We start from the raw sequence: 15,076 nt of genomic DNA, 5'->3' as shown, positions 1-15,076 counted from the left end.
ATTTTCTTGTGTTACGTGGCTGCCAGTCACCGGTTCATGCAAAATCTTAAGATCCTCGGTCGTGTCCAAGGCACCAAACCGACCAAAAATTCAATAATCGATAACTAAAACTATAAATGTAGCTCTTCTTACTGGGCGATTGCATCAACTTAGATGCTTCTTCTGTGTTCTACTGTGCTGCTTGTAGTGTCCCCACGTACCGCAGCACGCGACAAGGGCTAGCAGACCATAAATGTAACCGTTTCATAGAGAAATGCGACCAATGTGACGATCTAACGTTATATCGATTCGATGGTAAAAGACGAAATACGGAGATTTTCTAAGGTTTTTAGTACATATTAACACTTTTCACATTTTCTTGTGTTACGTGGCTGCCAGTCCTCGGTTCATGCAAAATCTTAAGGTCCTCGGTCATGTCCAAGGCACCAAACCGACCAAAAATTCAATAATCGATAACTAAAACTATAAATGTAGCTCTTCTTACTGGGCGATTGCATCAACTTAGATGCTTCTTCTGTGTTCTACTGTGCTGCTTGTAGTGTCCCCACGTACCGCAGTACGCGACAAGGGCTAGCAGACCATAAATGTAACCGTTTCATAGAGAAATGCGACCAATGTGACGATCTAACGTTATATCGATTCGATGGTAAAAGACGAAATACGGAGATTTTCTAAGGTTTTTACTACATATTAACACTTTTCACATTTTCTTGTGTTACGTGGCTGCCAGTCCTCAGTTCATGCAAAATCTTAAGGTCCTCGGTCATGTCCAAGGCACCAAACCGACCAAAAATTCAATAATCGATAACTAAAACTATAAATGTAGCTCTTCTTACTGGGCGATTGCATCAACTTAGATGCTTCTTCTGTGTTCTACTGTGCTGCTTGTAGTGTGCCCACGTACCGCAGCACGCGACAAGGGCTAGCAGACCACAAATGTAACCGTTTCATAGAGAAATGCGAACAATGTGACGATCTAACGTTATATCGATTCGATGGTAAAAGACGAAATACGGAGATTTTCTAAGGTTTTTACTACATATTAACACTTTTCACATTTTCTTGTGTTACGTGGCTTCCAGTCCTCGGTTCATGCAACATCTTAAGGTCTTCGGTCATGTGCAAGGCACCAAACCGACCAAAAATTCAATAATCGATAACTATAACTATAAATGTAGCTCTTCTTACTGGGCGATTGCATCAACTTAGATGCTTCTTCTGTGTTCTACTGTGCTGCTTGTAGTGTGCCCACGTACCGCAGCACGCGACAAGGGCTAGCAGACCATAAATGTAACCGTTTCATAGAGAAATGCGACCAATGTGACGATCTAACGTTATATCGATTCGATGGTAAAAGACGAAATACGGAGATTTTCTAAGGTTTTTAGTACATATTAACACTTTTCACATTTTCTTGTGTTACGTGGCTGCCAGTCCTCGGTTCATGCAAAATCTTAAGGTCCTCGGTCATGTCCAAGGCACCAAACCGACCAAAAATTCAATAATCGATAACTAAAACTATAAATGTAGCTCTTCTTACTGGGCGATTGCATCAACTTAGATGCTTCTTCTGTGTTCTACTGTGCTACTTGTAGTGTCTCCACATACCGCAGCACGCGACAAGGGCTAGCAGACCATAAATGTAACCGTTTCATAGAGAAATGCGACCAATGTGACGATCTAACGTTATATCGATTCGATGGTAAAAGACGAAATACGGAGATTTTCTAAGGTTTTTACTACATATTAACACTTTTCACATTTTCTTGTCTTACGTGGCTGCCTGTCCTCGGTTCATGCAAACTCTTAAGGTCCTCGGTCATGTCCAAGGCACCAAACCGACCAAAAATGCAATAATCGATAACTAAAACTATAAATGTAGCTCTTCTTACTGGGCGATTGCATCAACTTAGATGCTTCATCTGTGTTCTACTGTGCTGCTTGTAGTGTCCCCACGTACCGCAGCACGCGACAAGGGCTAGCAGACCATAAATGTAACCGTTTCATAGAGAAATGCGACCAATGTGACGATCTAACGTTATATCGATTCGATGGTAAAAGACGAAATACGGAGATTTTCTAAGGTTTTTACTACATATTAACACTTTTCACATTTTCTTGTGTTACGTGGCTGCCAGTCCTCGGTTCATGCAAAATCTTAAGGTCCTCGGTCATGACCAAGGCACCAAACCGACCAAAAATTCAATAATCGATAACTAAAACTATAAATGTAGCTCTTCTTACTGGGCGATTGCATCAACTTAGATGCTTCTTCTGTGATCTTCCGTGCTGCTTGTAGTGTCCCCACGTACCGCAGCACGCGACAAGGGCTAGCAGACCATAAATGTAACCGTTTCATAGAGAAATGCGACCAATGTGACGATCTAACGTTATATCGATTCGATGGTAAAAGACGAAATACGGAGATTTCCTAAGGTTTTTACTACATATTAACACTTTTCACATTTTCTTGTGTTACGTGGCTGCCAGTCCTCGGTTCATGCAAAATCTTAAGGTCCTCGGTCATGTCCAAGGCACCAAACCGACCAAAAATTCAATAATCGATAACTAAAACTATAAATGTAGCTCTTCTTACTGGGCGATTGCATCAACTTAGATGCTTCTTCTGTGTTCTACTGTGCTGCTTGTAGTGTGCCCACGTACCGCAGTACGCGACAAGGGCTAGCAGCCCATAAATGTAACCGTTTCATAGAGAAATGCGACCAATGTGACGATCTGACGTTATATCGATTCGATGGTAAAAGACGAAATACGGAGATTTTCTAAGGTTTTTACTACATATTAACACTTTTCACATTTTCTTGTGTTACGTGGCTGCCAGTCCTCGGTTCATGCAAAATCTTAAGGTCCTCGGTTTGTCCAAGGCACCAAACCGACCAAAAATGCAATAATCGATAACTAAAACTATAAATGTAGCTCTTCTTACTGGGCGATTGCATCAACTTAGATGCTTCTTCTGTGTTCTACTGTGCTACTTGTAGTGTGTCCACGTACCGCAGCACGCGACAAGGGCTAGCAGACCATAAATGTAACCGTTCCATAGAGAAATGCGACCAATCTGACGATCTAACGTTATATCGATTCGATGGTAAAAGACGAAATACGGAGATTTCCTAAGGTTTTTACTACATATTAACACTTTTCACATTTTCTTGTGTTACGTGGCTGCCAGTCCTCGGTTCATGCAACATCTTAAGGTCCTCGGTCATGTGCAAGGCACCAAACCGACCAAAAATTCAATAATCGATAACTAAAACTATAAATGTAGCTCTTCTTACTGGGCGATTGCATCAATTTAGATGCTTCTTCTGTGTTCTACTGTGCTACTTGTAGTGTCCCCACGTACCGCAGCACGCGACAAGGGCTAGCAGACCATAAATGTAACCGTTTCATAGAGAAATGCGACCAATGTGACGATCTAACGTTATATCGATTCGATGGTAAAAGACGAAATACGGAGATTTTCTAAGGTTTTTAGTACATATTAACACTTTTCACATTTTCTTGTGTTACGTGGCTGCCAGTCCTCGGTTCATGCAAAATCTTAAGGTCCTCGGTCATGTCCAAGGCACCAAACCGACCAAAAATTCAATAATCGATAACTAAAACTATAAATGTAGCTCTTCTTACTGGGCGATTGCATCAAACTAGATGCTTCTTCTGTGTTCTACTGTGCTGCTTGTAGTGTGCCCACGTACAGCAGCACGCGACAAGGGCTAGCAGACCATAAATTTAACTGTTTCATAGAGAAATGCGACCAATGTGACGATCTAACGTTATATCGATTCGATGGTAAAAGACGAAATACGGAGATTTCCTAAGGTTTTTACTACATATTAACACTTTTCACATTTTCTTGTCTTACGTGGCTGCCAGTCCTCGGTTCATGCAAAATCTTAAGGTCCTCGGTCATGTCCAAGGCACCAAACCGACCAAAAATTCAATAATCGATAACTAAAACTATAAATGTAGCTCTTCTTACTGGGCGATTGCATCAACTTAGATGCTTCTTCTGTGTTCTACTGTGCTGCTTGTAGTGTCCCCACGTACCGCAGCACGCGACAAGGGCTAGCAGACCATAAATGTAACCGTTTCATAGAGAAATGCGACCAATGTGACGATCTAACGTTATATCGATTCGATGGTAAAAGACGAAATACGGAGATTTTCTAAGGTTTTTAGTACATATTAACACTTTTCACATTTTCTTGTGTTACGTGGCTGCCAGTCCTCGGTTCATGCAAAATCTTAAGGTCATCGGTCATGACCAAGTCACCAAACCGACCAAAAATTCTATAATCGATAACTAAAACTATAAATGTAGCTCTTCTTACTGGGCGATTGCATCAACTTAGATGCTTCTTCTGTGTTCTACTGTGCTGCTTGTAATGTGCCCACGTACCGCAGCACGCGACAAGGGCTAGCAGACCATAAATGTAACCGTTTCATAGAGAAATGCGACCAATGTGACGATCTAACGTTATATCGATTCGATGGTAAAAGACGAAATACGGAGATTTTCTAAGGTTTTTACTACATATTAACACTTTTCACATTTTCTTGTGTTACGTGGCTGCCAGTCCTCGGTTCATGCAAAATCTTAAGGTCCTCGGTCGTGTCCAAGGCACCAAACCGACCAAAAATTCAATAATCGATAACTAAAACTATAAATGTAGCTCTTCTTACTGGGCGATTGCATCAACTTAGATGCTTCTTCTGTGTTCTACTGTGCTGCTTGTAGTGTCCCCACGTACCGCAGCACGCGACAAGGGCTAGCAGACCATAAATGTAACCGTTTCATAGAGAAATGCGTCCAATGTGACGATCTAACGTTATATCGATTCGATGGTAAAAGACGAAATACGGAGATTTTCTAAGGTTTTTACTACATATTAACACTTTTCACATTTTCTTGTGTTACGTGGCTGCCAGTCCTCGGTTCATGCAAAATCTTAAGGTCCTCGGTCATGACCAAGGCACCAAACCGACCAAAAATTCAATAATCGATAACTAAAACAATAAATGTAGCTCTTCTTACTGGGCGATTGCATCAACTTAGATGCTTCTTCTGTGTTCTACTGTGCTGCTTGTAGTGTGCCCACGTACCGCAGCACGCGACAAGGGCTAGCAGACCATAAATGTAACCGTTTCATAGAGAAATGCGACCAATGTGACGATCTAACGTTATATCGATTCGATGGTAAAAGACGAAATACGGAGATTTTCTAAGGTTTTTAGTACATATTAACACTTTTCACATTTTCTTGTGTTACGTGTCTGCCAGTCCTCGGTTCATGCAAAATCTTAAGGTCCTCGGTCATGTCCAAGGCACCAAACCGACCAAAAATTCAATAATCGATAACTAAAACTATAAATGTAGCTCTTCTTACTGGGCGATTGCATCAACTTAGATGCTTCTTCTGTGTTCTACTGTACTGCTTGTAGTGTGCCCACGTACCGCAGCACGCGACATGGGCTAGCAGACCATTAATGTAACCGTTTCATAGAGAAATGCGACCAATGTGACGATCTAACGTTATATCGATTCGATGGTAAAAGACGAAATACGGAGATTTTCTAAGGTTTTTACTACATATTAACACTTTTCACATTTTCTTGTGTTACGTGGCTGCCAGTCCTCGGTTCATGCAAAATCTTAAGATCCTCGGTCGTGTCCAAGGCACCAAACCGACCAAAAATTCAATAATCGATAACTAAAACTATAAATGTAGCTCTTCTTACTGGGCGATTGCATCAACTTAGATGCTTCTTATGTGTTCTTCTGTGCTGCTTGTAGTGTCCCCACGTACCGCAGCACGCGACAAGGGCTAGCAGACCATAAATGTTACCGTTTAATAGAGAAATGCGACCAATGTGACGATCTAACGTTATATCGATTCGATGGTAAAAGACGAAATACGGAGATTTTCTAAGGTTTTTAGTACATGTTAAAACTTTTCACATTTTCTTGTGTTACGTGGCTGCCAGTCCTCGGTTCATGCAAAATCTTAAGGTCCTCGGTCATGTCCAAGGCACCAAACCGACCAAAAATGCAATAATCGATAACTAAATCTATAAATGTAGCTCTTCTTACTGGGGGATTGCATCAACTTAGATGCTTCATCTGTGTTCTACTGTGCTGCTTGTAGTGTCCCCACGTACCGCAGCACGCGACAAGGGCTAGCAGACCATAAATGTAACCGTTTCATAGAGAAATGCGACCAATGTGACGATCTAACGTTATATCGATTCGATGGTAAAAGACGAAATACGGAGATTTTCTAAGGTTTTTTCTACATATTAACACTTTTAACATTTTCTTGTGTTACGTGACTGCCAGTCCTCGGTTCATGCAACATCTTAAGGTCCTCGGTCATGTCCAAGGCACCAAACCGACCAAAAATTCAATAATCGATAACTAAAACTATAAATGTAGCTCTTCTTACTGGGCGATTGCATCAACTTAGATGCTTCTTCTGTGTTCTACTGTGCTACTTGTAGTGTCTCGACGTACCGCAGCACGCGACAAGGGCTAGCAGACCATAAATGTAACCGTTTCATAGAGAAATGCGACCAATGTGACGATCTAACGTTATATCGATTCGATGGTAAAAGACGAAATACGGAGATTTTCTAAGGTTTTTACTACATATTAACACTTTTCACATTTTCTTGTGTTACGTGGCTGCCAGTCCTCGGTTCATGCAAAATCTTAAGATCCTCGGTCGTGTCCAAGGCACCAAACCGACCAAAAATTCAATAATCGATAACTAAAACTATAAATGTAGCTCTTCTTACTGGGCGATTGCATCAACTTAGATGCTTCTTATGTGTTCTTCTGTGCTGCTTGTAGTGTCCCCACGTACCGCAGCACGCGACAAGGGCTAGCAGACCATAAATGTAACCGTTTAATAGAGAAATGCGACCAATGTGACGATCTAACGTTATATCGATTCGATGGTAAAAGACGAAATACGGAGATTTTCTAAGGTTTTTAGTACATGTTAAAACTTTTCACATTTTCTTGTGTTACGTGGCTGCCAGTCCTCGGTTCATGCAAAATCTTAAGGTCCTCGGTCATGTCCAAGGCACCAAACCGACCAAAAATGCAATAATCGATAACTAAATCTATAAATGTAGCTCTTCTTACTGGGCGATTGCATCAACTTAGATGCTTCATCTGTGTTCTACTGTGCTGCTTGTAGTGTCCCCACGTACCGCAGCACGCGACAAGGGCTAGCAGACCATAAATGTAACCGTTTCATAGAGAAATGCGACCAATGTGACGATCTAACGTTATATCGATTCGATGGTAAAAGACGAAATACGGAGATTTTCTAAGGTTTTTTCTACATATTAACACTTTTAACATTTTCTTGTGTTACGTGACTACCAGTCCTCGGTTCATGCAACATCTTAAGGTCCTCGGTCATGTCCAAGGCACCAAACCGACCAAAAATTCAATAATCGATAACTAAAACTATAAATGTAGCTCTTCTTACTGGGCGATTGCATCAACTTAGATGCTTCTTCTGTGTTCTACTGTGCTACTTGTAGTGTCTCGACGTACCGCAGCACGCGACAAGGGCTAGCAGACCATAAATGTAACCGTTTCATAGAGAAATGCGACCAATGTGACGATCTAACGTTATATCGATTCGATGGTAAAAGACGAAATACGGAGATTTTCTAAGGTTTTTACTACATATTAACACTTTTCACATTTTCTTGTGTTACGTGGCTGCCAGTCCTCGGTTCATGCAACATCTTAAGGTCCTTGGTCATGTGCAAGGCACCAAACCGACCAAAAATTCAATAATCGATAACTAAAACTATAAATGTAGCTCTTCTTACTGGGCGGTTGCATCAACTTAGATGCTTCTTCTGTGTTCTACTGTGCTGCTTGTAGTGTGCCCACGTACCGCAGCACGCGACAAGGGCTAGCAGACCATAAATATAACCGTTTCATAGAGAAATGCGACCAATGTGACGATCTAACGTTATATCAATTCGATGGTAAAAGACGAAATACGGAGATTTTCTAAGGTTTTTAGTACATATTAACACTTTTCACATTTTCTTGTGTTCCGTGGCTGCCAGTCCTCGGTTCATGCAAAATCTTAAGGTCCTCGGTCATGTCCAAGGCACCAAACCGACCAAAAATTCAATAATCGATAACTAAAACTATAAATGTAGCTCTTCTTACTGGGCGATTGCTTCAACTTAGATGCTTCTTCTGTGTTCTACTGTGCTGCTTGTAGTGTGCCCACGTACCGCAGCACGCGACAAGGGCTAGCAGACCATAAATGTAACCGTTTCATAGAGAAATGCGACCAATGTGACGATCTAACGTTATATCGATTCGATGGTAAAAGACGAAATACGGAGATTTTCTAAGGTTTTTACTACATATTAACACTTTTCACATTTTCTTGTGTTACGTGGCTGCCAGTCCTCGGTTCATGCAACATCTTAAAGTCCTCGGTCATGTCCAAGGCACCAAACCGACCAAAAATTCAATAATCGATAACTAAAACTATAAATGTAGCTCTTCTTACTGGGCGATTGCATCAACTTAGATGCTTCTTCTGTGTTCTACTGTGCTGCTTGTAGTGTGCCCACGTACCGCAGTACGCGACAAGGGCTAGCAGCCCATAAATGTAACCGTTTCATAGAGAAATGCGACCAATGTGACGATCTGACGTTATATCGATTCGATGGTAAAAGACGAAATACGGAGATTTTCTAAGGTTTTTACTACATATTAACACTTTTCACATTTTCTTGTGTTACGTGGCTGCCAGTCCTCGGTTCATGCAAAATCTTAAGGTCCTCGGTCATGTCCAAGGCACAAATCCGACCAAAAATTCAATAATCGATAACTAAAACTATAAATGTAGCTCTTCTTACTGGGCGATTGCATCAAATTAGATGCTTCTTCTGTGTTCTACTGTGCTGCTTGTAGTGTGCCCACGTACCGCAGCACGCGACAAGGGCTAGCAGACCATAAATGTAACCGTTTCATAGAGAAATGCGACCAATGTGACGATCTAACGTTATATCGATTCGATGGTAAAAGACGAAATACGGAGATTTTCTAAGGTTTTTAGTACATATTAACACTTTTCACATTTTCTTGTGTTACGTGGCTGCCAGTCCTCGGTTCATGCAAAATCTTAAGGTCCTCGGTCATGTCCAAGGCACCAAACCGACCAAAAATTCAATAATCGATAACTAAAACTATAAATGTAGCTCTTCTTACTGGGCGATTGCATCAACTTAGATGCTTCATCTGTGTTCTACTGTGCTGCTTGTAGTGTCCCCACGTACCGCAGCACGCGACAAGGGCTAGCAGACCATAAATGTAACCGTTTCATAGAGAAATGCGACCAATGTGACGATCTAACGTTATATCGATTCGATGGTAAAAGACGAAATACGGAGATTTTCTAAGGTTTTTACTACATATTAACACTTTTCACATTTTCTTGTGTTACGTGGCTGCCAGTCCTCGGTTCATGCAAAATCTTAAGGTCCTCGGTCATGACCAAGGCACCAAACCGACCAAAAATTCAATAATCGATAACTAAAACTATAAATGTAGCTCTTCTTACTGGGCGATTGCATCAACTTAGATGCTTCTTATGTGTTCTTCTGTGCTGCTTGTAGTGTCCCCACGTACCGCAGCACGCGACAAGGGCTAGCAGACCATAAATGTAACCGTTTAATAGAGAAATGCGACCAATGTGACGATCTAACGTTATATCGATTCGATGGTAAAAGACGAAATACGGAGATTTTCTAAGGTTTTTAGTACATGTTAAAACTTTTCACATTTTCTTGTGTTACGTGGCTGCCAGTCCTCGGTTCATGCAAAATCTTAAGGTCCTCGGTCATGTCCAAGGCACCAAACCGACCAAAAATGCAATAATCGATAACTAAATCTATAAATGTAGCTCTTCTTACTGGGCGATTGCATCAACTTAGATGCTTCATCTGTGTTCTACTGTGCTGCTTGTAGTGTCCCCACGTACCGCAGCACGCGACAAGGGCTAGCAGACCATAAATGTAACCGTTTCATAGAGAAATGCGACCAATGTGACGATCTAACGTAATATCGATTCGATGGTAAAAGACGAAATACGGAGATTTTCTAAGGTTTTTTCTACATATTAACACTTTTAACATTTTCTTGTGTTACGTGACTACCAGTCCTCGGTTCATGCAACATCTTAAGGTCCTCGGTCATGTCCAAGGCACCAAACCGACCAAAAATTCAATAATCGATAACTAAAACTATAAATGTAGCTCTTCTTACTGGGCGATTGCATCAACTTAGATGCTTCTTCTGTGTTCTACTGTGCTACTTGTAGTGTCTCGACGTACCGCAGCACGCGACAAGGGCTAGCAGACCATAAATGTAACCGTTTCATAGAGAAATGCGACCAATGTGACGATCTAACGTTATATCGATTCGATGGTAAAAGACGAAATACGGAGATTTTCTAAGGTTTTTACTACATATTAACACTTTTCACATTTTCTTGTGTTACGTGGCTGCCAGTCCTCGGTTCATGCAACATCTTAAGGTCCTTGGTCATGTGCAAGGCACCAAACCGACCAAAAATTCAATAATCGATAACTAAAACTATAAATGTAGCTCTTCTTACTGGGCGGTTGCATCAACTTAGATGCTTCTTCTGTGTTCTACTGTGCTGCTTGTAGTGTGCCCACGTACCGCAGCACGCGACAAGGGCTAGCAGACCATAAATATAACCGTTTCATAGAGAAATGCGACCAATGTGACGATCTAACGTTATATCAATTCGATGGTAAAAGACGAAATACGGAGATTTTCTAAGGTTTTTAGTACATATTAACACTTTTCACATTTTCTTGTGTTCCGTGGCTGCCAGTCCTCGGTTCATGCAAAATCTTAAGGTCCTCGGTCATGTCCAAGGCACCAAACCGACCAAAAATTCAATAATCGATAACTAAAACTATAAATGTAGCTCTTCTTACTGGGCGATTGCTTCAACTTAGATGCTTCTTCTGTGTTCTACTGTGCTGCTTGTAGTGTGCCCACGTACCGCAGCACGCGACAAGGGCTAGCAGACCATAAATGTAACCGTTTCATAGAGAAATGCGACCAATGTGACGATCTAACGTTATATCGATTCGATGGTAAAAGACGAAATACGGAGATTTTCTAAGGTTTTTACTACATATTAACACTTTTCACATTTTCTTGTGTTACGTGGCTGCCAGTCCTCGGTTCATGCAACATCTTAAAGTCCTCGGTCATGTCCAAGGCACCAAACCGACCAAAAATTCAATAATCGATAACTAAAACTATAAATGTAGCTCTTCTTACTGGGCGATTGCATCAACTTAGATGCTTCTTCTGTGTTCTACTGTGCTGCTTGTAGTGTGCCCACGTACCGCAGTACGCGACAAGGGCTAGCAGCCCATAAATGTAACCGTTTCATAGAGAAATGCGACCAATGTGACGATCTGACGTTATATCGATTCGATGGTAAAAGACGAAATACGGAGATTTTCTAAGGTTTTTACTACATATTAACACTTTTCACATTTTCTTGTGTTACGTGGCTGCCAGTCCTCGGTTCATGCAAAATCTTAAGGTCCTCGGTCATGTCCAAGGCACAAATCCGACCAAAAATTCAATAATCGATAACTAAAACTATAAATGTAGCTCTTCTTACTGGGCGATTGCATCAAATTAGATGCTTCTTCTGTGTTCTACTGTGCTGCTTGTAGTGTGCCCACGTACCGCAGCACGCGACAAGGGCTAGCAGACCATAAATGTAACCGTTTCATAGAGAAATGCGACCAATGTGACGATCTAACGTTATATCGATTCGATGGTAAAAGACGAAATACGGAGATTTTCTAAGGTTTTTAGTACATATTAACACTTTTCACATTTTCTTGTGTTACGTGGCTGCCAGTCCTCGGTTCATGCAAAATCTTAAGGTCCTCGGTCATGTCCAAGGCACCAAACCGACCAAAAATTCAATAATCGATAACTAAAACTATAAATGTAGCTCTTCTTACTGGGCGATTGCATCAACTTAGATGCTTCATCTGTGTTCTACTGTGCTGCTTGTAGTGTCCCCACGTACCGCAGCACGCGACAAGGGCTAGCAGACCATAAATGTAACCGTTTCATAGAGAAATGCGACCAATGTGACGATCTAACGTTATATCGATTCGATGGTAAAAGACGAAATACGGAGATTTTCTAAGGTTTTTACTACATATTAACACTTTTCACATTTTCTTGTGTTACGTGGCTGCCAGTCCTCGGTTCATGCAAAATCTTAAGGTCCTCGGTCATGACCAAGGCACCAAACCGACCAAAAATTCAATAATCGATAACTAAAACTATAAATGTAGCTCTTCTTACTGGGCGATTGCATCAACTTAGATGCTTCTTCTGTGATCTTCTGTGCTGCTTGTAGTGTCCCCACGTACCGCAGCACGCGACAAGGGCTAGCAGACCATAAATGTAACCGTTTCATAGAGAAATGCGACCAATGTGACGATCTAACGTTATATCGATTCGATGGTAAAAGACGAAATACGGAGATTTTCTAAGGTTTTTAGTACATATTAACACTTTTCACATTTTCTTGTGTTACGTGTCTGCCAGTCCTCGGTTCATGCAAAATCTTAAGGTCCTCGGTCATGTCCAAGGCACCAAACCGACCAAAAATTCAATAATCGATAACTAAAACTATAAATGTAGCTCTTCTTACTGGGCGATTGCATCAACTTAGATGCTTCTTCTGTGTTCTACTGTGCTGCTTGTAGTGTGCCCACGTACCGCAGTACGCGACAAGGGCTAGCAGCCCATAAATGTAACCGTTTCATAGAGAAATGCGACCAATGTGACGATCTGACGTTATATCGATTCGATGGTAAAAGACGAAATACGGAGATTTTCTAAGGTTTTTACTACATATTAACACTTTTCACATTTTCTTGTGTTACGTGGCTGCCAGTCCTCGGTTCATGCAAAATCTTAAGGTCCTCGGTCATGTCCAAGGCACCAAACCGACCAAAAATGCAATAATCGATAACTAAAACTATAAATGTAGCTCTTCTTACTGGGCGATTGCATCAACTTAGATGCTTCTTCTGTGTTCTACTGTGCTACTTGTAGTGTGTCCACGTACCGCAGCACGCGACAAGGGCTAGCAGACCATAAATGTAACCGTTCCATAGAGAAATGCGACCAATCTGACGATCTAACGTTATATCGATTCGATGGTAAAAGACGAAATACGGAGATTTCCTAAGGTTTTTACTACATATTAACACTTTTCACATTTTCTTGTGTTACGTGGCTGCCAGTCCTCGGTTCATGCAACATCTTAAGGTCCTCGGTCATGTGCAAGGCACCAAACCGACCAAAAATTCAATAATCGATAACTAAAACTATAAATGTAGCTCTTCTTACTGGGCGATTGCATCAATTTAGATGCTTCTTCTGTGTTCTACTGTGCTACTTGTAGTGTCCCCACGTACCGCAGCACGCGACAAGGGCTAGCAGACCATAAATGTAACCGTTTCATAGAGAAATGCGACCAATGTGACGATCTAACGTTATATCGATTCGATGGTAAAAGACGAAATACGGAGATTTTCTAAGGTTTTTACTACATATTAACACTTTTCACATTTTCTTGTGTTACGTGGCTGCCAGTCCTCGGTTCATGCAAAATCTTAAGGTCCTCGGTCATGTCCAAGGCACCAAACCGACCAAAAATTCAATAATCGATAACTAAAACTATAAATGTAGCTCTTCTTACTGGGCGATTGCATCAAATTAGATGCTTCTTCTGTGTTCTACTGTGCTGCTTGTAGTGTGCCCACGTACAGCAGCACGCGACAAGGGCTAGCAGACCATAAATTTAACTGTTTCATAGAGAAATGCGACCAATGTGACGATCTAACGTTATATCGATTCGATGGTAAAAGACGAAATACGGAGATTTCCTAAGGTTTTTACTACATATTAACACTTTTCACATTTTCTTGTCTTACGTGGCTGCCAGTCCTCGGTTCATGCAAAATCTTAAGGTCCTCGGTCATGTCCAAGGCACCAAACCGACCAAAAATTCAATAATCGATAACTAAAACTATAAATGTAGCTCTTCTTACTGGGCGATTGCATCAACTTAGATGCTTCTTCTGTGTTCTACTGTGCTGCTTGTAGTGTCCCCACGTACCGCAGCACGCGACAAGGGCTAGCAGACCATAAATGTAACCGTTTCATAGAGAAATGCGACCAATGTGACGATCTAACGTTATATCGATTCGATGGTAAAAGACGAAATACGGAGATTTTCTAAGGTTTTTAGTACATATTAACACTTTTCACATTTTCTTGTGTTACGTGGCTGCCAGTCCTCGGTTCATGCAAAATCTTAAGGTCATCGGTCATGACCAAGTCACCAAACCGACCAAAAATTCAATAATCGATAACTAAAACTATAAATGTAGCTCTTCTTACTGGGCGATTGCATCAACTTAGATGCTTCTTCTGTGTTCTACTGTGCTGCTTGTAATGTGCCCACGTACCGCAGCACGCGACAAGGGCTAGCAGACCATAAATGTAACCGTTTCATAGAGAAATGCGACCAATGTGACGATCTAACGTTATATCGATTCGATGGTAAAAGACGAAATACGGAGATTTTCTAAGGTTTTTACTACATATTAACACTTTTCACATTTTCTTGTGTTACGTGGCTGCCAGTCCTCGGTTCATGCAAAATCTTAAGGTCCTCGGTCGTGTCCAAGGCACCAAACCGACCAAAAATTCAATAATCGATAACTAAAACTATAAATGTAGCTCTTCTTACTGGGCGATTGCATCAACTTAGATGCTTCTTCTGTGTTCTACTGTGCTGCTTGTAGTGTCCCCACGTACCGCAGCACGCGACAAGGGCTAGCAGACCATAAATGTAACCGTTTCATAGAGAAATGCGTCCATTGTGACGATCTAACGTTATATCGATTCGAT

The sequence above is a fragment of the Schistocerca nitens genome, unplaced genomic scaffold (assembly GCF_023898315.1).
Source record: "Schistocerca nitens isolate TAMUIC-IGC-003100 unplaced genomic scaffold, iqSchNite1.1 HiC_scaffold_468, whole genome shotgun sequence".
NCBI lineage: Eukaryota > Metazoa > Arthropoda > Insecta > Orthoptera > Acrididae > Schistocerca > Schistocerca nitens.
This window is presented reverse-complemented; position numbering follows the sequence as displayed.